General features: G+C 44.3%; 1 protein-coding gene across 1 annotated transcript in view; it reads left to right on the top strand.

Annotated features, from left to right (window-relative positions):
* The first annotated feature begins 746 nt into the window (after positions 1-746).
* The window catches only part of DYNLT5 (dynein light chain Tctex-type family member 5), a 52372-nt gene continuing 47014 nt past the window's right edge, over positions 747-6104 (top strand). The window contains exon 1 of the mRNA XM_069232483.1: positions 747-841. The gene's annotated coding sequence lies outside the window, so the exon portion shown is untranslated. The remainder of the gene's footprint in view (positions 842-6104) is intronic.

The raw sequence follows: 6104 nt of genomic DNA, 5'->3' as shown, positions 1-6104 counted from the left end.
GGGATCCAGCATTGGTTTCTCACCCATTTTGGTCACTAACTGGAAGGAGGCTGAAAGAACAAATAATCGTAAAAATGGGGTATGTCCCAGTAAAATGTCAAAATTGTATTGAAAAATTGTGTTTTCCAATTCAAGCCTGCCTGTTCCTGAAAGCTGGGAAGATGGTGATCTTGCCACCGCAAACCCTTTGTTGATGCCATTTTCAGGGAAAAAACCACGAGCTGCCTTCTGCAACCCTTTTTTCCAATTAAAATAAATAAATAAATAATTCACTGTATTTTGGCTAATTTCTTGGTCTCCTTCAGGGGAATCCACAAGGTCTGGGTACCTCTAGGATGTTGGGAAAAAATGACGCAAATTTGGCGTGGATAGCTTATGTGAACAAAAAGTTATGAGTGACTAAGCGCGAACTGCCCCAAATAGCCAAAAAAAGGCTCGGCACAGGAGGGGGAAAAGGCCTGGCAGCAAAGGGGTTAAAGGCGATCTTCTGCTAAAAAAAAAAATACATTTTTACATTATTTTTCTACTTGGAAAATAATTCCATTTACAACAAAAACAGTGTGTGCATATATACTACCTCTGGCAACAATCGTCTGGATGCAATTTGATCTGAGTCGCTCCTGGCCCCACTGCACATCCGTGCTTGACTGCAGCTATTTTCTCCTCTTAGGCTGAGTGGCCAGCTTCTTTCTTCTGCAACTTCCGTTGGATATGAAGCTCGCTGAGCTGGACTTGATTGGTGGGACTAACAGGAGCCCGCCTTCCTCATACTAGTACGCGTTGCCCTGGCAACCGGACGCGGTACAGTTTTGGAAAGAGCGGGTGGCTGCGCAAGGATACGGTAACTATACTCTACTGATCATGTCGTTCGGCTTCACCTACGACTTTTCCAGGCTTGGGAATTAAGGTTCTGTGGTTTGCGTCCTGCCTTTGTCGCGTATAATTATTTTGAAACCTCAATGTCGTTTTATACGGCCATACTCCGTTTACGCTCGATTGGGACTTTTGCGTGGCTTTGCTATCGGAAATGGGTGAGGGGTGTTTGTCACCCGACACACATATTAGTCGCACGAAAGGTGATGGTTAATTTTAATCAATTGCAAATCGTTCAAATCGGAGGGCTGCCCGCAAGTCTATGGTTACAACCATTCCTTGAAAAAATTAAATGTCAGTTTCCACTCTCATACTCGCAGCGTTCATGTCTGTGTGCCTACATGCTTACTCGCTGCATAGAGCTGTTAAGCTTACTGAAAACGATAACGCTTTCAGGGAAGTCATGAAGACCTGGCTGTTTTCCATTTGGCCTTTTTTCCCATGTTGACTGGGTACTTGTTCCGGCTATTAGCGCCAAGATGTCCTTGGATAGTTGTATACAGACCGATGATCACATACGCAAATTGCACTTGTGATTTTCTGCAAATGTATGGGTAGGGCGGCACGCCATGGGAATTTTAGTTGGCATGTTTAAGTCAGACACCTAATTATATAGGAAACGCCCGATTTAGCGACCCCCAATTTTTTCTTCCCAATTAGGGCCCTGGCGGTTGCCATGCTTGAAAACTCGTTCAGTAAGTGCAGCAACTGCACGAACAGAAGGAAAATTACCCACTATCATTAGCTTGTTGGAACCATCACCGCACTCATTTCCAACATCAGCACAATCATCCAAAGACATACCTCCTTTCTCACTGACAACCTCACCATCATTCATGAACATCATTCCTGAGCAGCCTTCATCAAATTCCTTATCAATCATTCCACTCTTTTAATATAGGGCTATGAAGTGGACAAAGACGGTGAGGTCCACAGCAAAGGTAAGTCAAAACACAACTTTATTCTTAAGCGCGACCTAGCGTCCAGCCACTCCGGAGAAACAGATTCAACTGTCATCTCCGGAATGCTCAGACCGCTTGCGTTCTGAAGAACGCACTAAGAACCCACACACAACATATCCTCTTGCCTTCACATAAAGCAACTAACAGAAAAAAATTCTAAAATTACAATAATGTAAAAAAGAAAATAACTAACTTAAAACAGAGAACATCTAAAGCAGACAAGTTGTACCTCATAACACAGTCTTTCAAATAATTAAATCATTTGTGAGTCGTAATTACTTCAAAATATAGTCCTTCAAATAACTAGGACACTTGCGAGACCTCATCGATTGTTCACGAACAACTCCTTTTGTTTGAGAATTCTCTCTCTCTTGAGTTGCACTGGTACCTTGTGATTTGCTCTCTCCAGTCAGTCAGTCAGTACCGTGACTTACACAGAAGTAGATCCTCCTGTAGATCCTACTTCATCACCCCAGAAGAAGGAGCTAGGACATTCATCCTCCACCTGACTTGAAACACACTTTCCACCCCTCTGATACAGGGCCACATTCCTCACATTCCACTTCTCTCCACCTTCAATCTCAATTTGAAATTTTCCCACCTTCTTCACACGAAAATGGCCTCTAAATTTTGAAACACCCGCCCTTACTCTACCTGACTTGACTTTGACCCAGTCTGCCACCATCAATCCATGTTCATATTGAGAGGGCACACTCGTCTTTTCACCACCAGATGCAACCCACTCTTGAAGCCAAGAATCAATTTCGACCCCATCGATCTCCCTCTCATCACTCGGAAAGGAGACACGCCAGTAGCACTATGAATCGTGGAGCAATATGCTTGTACAACATCAATTATCATTTTCTGCACACTACAATGATTAGCCAAAGCTAACTGTACTGTTCCTTTGATTAATCTGTTAATTCTCTCAACAATCCCATTACCCTGTGGATAGTATAGGGACGTCCTGGTGTGTCGCACCCCACAATTCTTCAAAAACAAACACATCTCATTCAAAGTTAATTGAGTGCCTTTGTCTGTGATAAGGACCCTGGGGATGCCTTCCTCCATGAAAATATCCTCTAAAACTTTTATGGTTGTGGTCGTGGTGACAGCAAAACATTTCTTGGAGTCCCCTAAGTGCGAAGTACTACCACACCTAAAACACTCCCTCCCCTTACTACTGACAAACCCGCCTTTCTTTGGTGCACTTCCAGTTTCTGGCCGTAATATTGTAGAATCATTTGATAAGGCCATAACTTCCACAGTTTTCTCTTTCCTTTCCAATTCCTTAATACAGCGTTTCGATTCCTCCATCACTTTTGCCAAGTCAATTGCTTCTTGCAACGTGGGATTCTTTGCCGCCCATAACCTCTCCTGAATCTTTTTATCACGGCACTGCACAATAAGTTGATCTCGTATTAGCTCATCCGTCATGGTGCCAAACCTGCACTTAACAGACAGTTCCCTCAACCGCGACACCAAATCATCAATAGACTCATGATGATCTTGAGGTTGAGTATAAAATTTGTACCTAGCTAAAACTAAATTAGTCTCTTTTGCGAACCTGTTCTCCAACCTTTTAATCGCTTCATTATAAACATCATCCATAGGTTGACCATTGGGCCCCATATAAGGAGGAAGATATTTACAAATTCTCTGGCCCTCACACCCCAAAGTACTCAAAAGGATAGCTTTTTTCCTTTGAGGTGAGTAACCCTGACCATCCAAGGCAACAATATAATTCTCGAGCATTTCTATCCAATCCTCCCAAGGAAGAATTGGCATGCCTGGAACTGGTAGAAATAAAAGTGGTGGAGAAATATTGGAGTGAGAAGCCATCACAACAATACCCAAACTAGTACTAAAAACAGAATGAACAATGAAATACAGTGAACAGATGAACCGTAGCAGAATACACAACTCTCACAGTGTCTATCTGCCATTAAATGTTACACTTTTCACAATACGGCAATTACATGCACATTAACAGAGACAGTACAACGTTCTCACAGTGTCTTTTTCTTGTTTCTTTTGAAGTTGAATCACACCCTCCTTAGCCAGCAATCTCAAAGTGGCAGCCTGTCTGTAAAGAACACGATATACTCTGAGCAGAAAAATAATCTCCACTTCACTGCTCCTATGACCGCCTCCAAACTCCACCTCATCCAATAAAACGCGTTGATGCAATCAAAGGCAGGAATACTTCTGGGGTGCCACCCCAGAAATCCACTTCCTTCACAATAAGTTCCGGTTTTACCAGGTTGCTGCGCCAGCTCTCAAGACGCCCGTAAATGTACGTGTAAACACACGCTGCCGGGGCAACCCCCAAAAAAATTAAGAGTGACGCGTCAGTGTTGGTACGTCGGCTCTCCGCTCCTCTCTGGCACACGTGACGCATCAGTGTTGGTCCGCCGGCTCTCCGCTCTGCTCCTCTCTGGCACACGCTCCAGAAACCAGGAAAACGCCTTGCCGGCTTTAGCGACCAGCTGTCAAATGAACAAATGAAGATCACTGCCGCTGGCAGGAGGAACCGGCGGCAGGAACAGGATTGGGGTCCACAACAACAAACAGCAGGAACTGGATGTAGGTCGCGCTAAGTCCCTCGTCACCAAACTGAAGTGGACAAAGACGGTGAGGTCCACAGCAAAGGTAAGTCAAAACACGACTTTATTCGTAAGCGCGACCTAGCGTCCAGCCACTCCGGAGAAACAGATTCAACTGTCATCTCCGGAATGCTCAGACAGCTTGCGTTCTGAAGAACGCACTAAGAACACAACAGGCTACATTCCTGAAATTCCACCTCTCACCTTTCTCCAAAATCTCAAAATGTGTACCAACTTGTTGAACCCAAAAAGGACCCCTGAACTTGGTTAAACCTCCCTGTATCCTGCCCGACTTCACTTTGACCCAATCTCCCACTTCTACACGTAAACTAGCTTGTATCTCATCTTTCTTGGGGAACTTAACTGAATCATTGATAGCTGTTTCATCATACAAGATCCCTTTTAACCAGTCTGGCTCTAACTTGGTGCTGGGCAATCGGCCCCTCATGTGCACAAAAGGGATACTCTGGGTAACACTGTGTGGGGTGGTACGAAATGCCCATACCATGTCTAAAATGGTTTCTTTGACATCACACTGGTTCGCCAAAGCCAACTGCATAGGTCTTTTGAGTAGTCTGACAGCTCTCTCAGCCACTCCATTTCCCCTAGGATTATATGAGGATGTACAAGAATGTCTGACTCTCCAAGCCCTTAAAAACGTTACAATGTCATGTGAAGTAAGTTGTGTGCCATTGTCCGTATTAAGAACTGCTGAAGACCCATCTCCTTTAATAAAAAAATGTAATACCCTAATGGTGGTTTTTGTGGTGACATCTTTCAAAAATTCCACCACCAACCACCCTGAGTGAATATCCACAACCACCAGTGCAAATTTCATATCTTGAGACAATTCCCTCAGTGGTCCAATAAAATGCAAACAGACTGTATGCCAAGCCTTTCCAGGATTCTCTAAATGTCCACCTTCACACTTCTCAAGAACTAGCGTCTTCTCACTCTCTTTACACAAGCAACAATTTCGCACCCATTCCTTGATCTGACTGTCCATCCCTGGCCACCAAAAGTTTGCTCTCACCGTCCTGGTGGTCAGTCCTTGCCCCAGATGACCGAAAATGCAACCCCACAGGAGGAACAAAACAATCCCCCTTTATGATCACACCATCACCACAGACAGATAGATCCTCCAGCACTTTCAAATAGGGTCTCACAGCTGGGGCCAGAACGCTTTCCCTCACTTTTCTACATTTAATCATTTTAATTACATCCTTCATCACCAGATCCTCTTTCATCTCCTCTTCCCACTGCATCCCCGAAAATGAACCAGTTCCACTATCCACTGCATCTCGTACGGGCAACAGCACCCTCCACATTTGTATCTCTCACAACAACATCATCCACTTCCTCCCAGTTCAATGATAATCTAGATAAGCAATCTGGCTGAACATTCTTCCAGCCTTGTAGAAACTCAACAGTGTAGATATACTCCTGAAGTCTTGCTGCAAGCCTAGCTAACCTAGCTGAACCCTTCCCTGCACCACCTGGAGCTAGAATTCTCAGCAGCGGTTTATGATCTGTCCGTATACCAAATGGCAAGCCCCACAAGTACACACAGAAATATTCAGCACCCCAAGCTGCTGCCAAGGCTTCACGTTCTATGACCAAATAGTTTTTTTCGGCTGATGTCAGAGTACGAGAAGCAAACACC

This window comes from Pleurodeles waltl, chromosome 4_2, assembly GCF_031143425.1.
Source record: "Pleurodeles waltl isolate 20211129_DDA chromosome 4_2, aPleWal1.hap1.20221129, whole genome shotgun sequence".
NCBI lineage: Eukaryota > Metazoa > Chordata > Amphibia > Caudata > Salamandridae > Pleurodeles > Pleurodeles waltl.
This window is presented reverse-complemented; position numbering and strand designations above follow the sequence as displayed.